The following is a 1,619-nucleotide window of genomic DNA, read 5'->3' as shown; positions in this document are numbered from 1 at the left end:
ACGTTTGTGCCTTTCTAAGGCAGCGCTGTGTCCCAGGCTGCATTTTAGGACTTAATATGGAAATGCCGGAGGCTCTGCTCCTCTACCTTGGGTCTCCTCGGCCCCTGGAGCAGCCCCTGCTGGGGCGGCAGGCAGGGGACCCTCTTATTGCAGGAAAGAGGCCATGAATGCATGGTTTGCCTGTGGCGGAGAGCGGGCCGGGCCGTCTGCCCGTGGCTTCCGGGCGCCCTCACCAACAACCACTGCAGGATGAAATCTCAGAGGGAAAGGATTTTGGCTGTGTTTCTCGTTTGTTTTGATGTTTGCTTTTGGGGTCCTTTTTTTGGCTGGATCCTGGCCTGGCCTAGGCCTCCTGCCTGCCTCTCCCTTCAGACTTGACTTTCCTGCCATTGGAAGGCTTCCAACCCAGAGCATTAAGCAGCTAGCCCTCTGCTCTGCAGGGAGAGCAGCCAGGAGGCAGCTCACAGCCAGGGTCAGCAGGGGAGGAGCAGGTTCCCTGTCTGCCTTTCCCCTCGTCTTCCCTGCCTCTGACTAATCCAGAATTGGGAGAGAGAAACAACTCTTTTCCAAGTCGTCCTCGTTCCGGATTTTGACATCCTTGGCACGGATGGGCCTGGGGAGCCCCTGTCCGGTTCCAAGGCAAGGGCGCGCTCTGGGGTGGGGGCACACCCTGGCCAGAGAGGGGCTCCTCGTGGACTATTTTAAAGTGGGTCATTAATATAAGAAAGTTATATTAGCAGTATTTAATCACTCACCTGTAAAGAGTAAGAAAACAGAAGGTAAATATTCTTACAGAGAATAGCAGAGCTTTAAGATTCATTTTCATTTAAGTCCATTTTGTTTTGCCAATGTATTAATGTTTAGAGGTCTGTTAAACTAATGTTATTTATTAATTTTTCATTTCCATACACAGTTAACTAAAGAGCTTTTTCAAGTACCCATGTCTGTACAAAAAAAATATTTTTAAATAAAGTTTCATCTGTTGTAGCAGACTTGCTGTGGGCCCTCATTGCTGGGGTGTTGGGGAGGGGGTGCATGTCACGGGCACTGTGGTCCCCAGGGAGCCTGTGCTGCTGCCGAGGGCTGAGGGAGGAGGCGCTGCGTCTGGCCAGCAGTTACCCAGGCTGTGCCACCAGCTGTCTGAAGTGGGGCAGCTGTCCCGGTGGTCAACAGAAGTTGGGTTCACCCCTGGTCCCTGCTAGCAGTTTTGCAGCTTCATGTCCTGTCGATGTTGTCCCCATTCGAGCACGCGCCCGCCGTGGGATTCTGGTGGCACCAGGGATAAAGATCCCAGCCCACGGTCATACACGGGGACTTCCGGTGGTGGGGAAACCCTGCGTCTCTCCACTCCATTCTTCCACATGAGTGGGGATGGGCCCACGGCAGTGGTGTGATTCGTCTAAGCAGAAGTCTGCACAGGAATTCCATTGCAGCAAGCCAGCCACAATGGGACCGACTGAAGTACCCACCCTCAGGTGGCGTGGCACACGCACACAGCGTGGGAGTGTTGGTCATGAAGGAAACCCTGGTGCGCACTGACTCCGCCTGGACTGGCAACCGGGCAGGTTAGTGGTCTGCTACTGGGGTGGCGGCTCGCAGAACAGTGGAAGCAGCCACTC

This window comes from Echinops telfairi, unplaced genomic scaffold, assembly GCF_000313985.2.
Source record: "Echinops telfairi isolate 266 unplaced genomic scaffold, ASM31398v2 ScPeMD7_7463;HRSCAF=8501, whole genome shotgun sequence".
NCBI classification, from domain to species: Eukaryota; Metazoa; Chordata; class Mammalia; order Afrosoricida; family Tenrecidae; genus Echinops; species Echinops telfairi.
The sequence above is the reverse complement of the archived record's forward strand: the minus strand, read 5'-3'. Positions refer to the sequence as shown.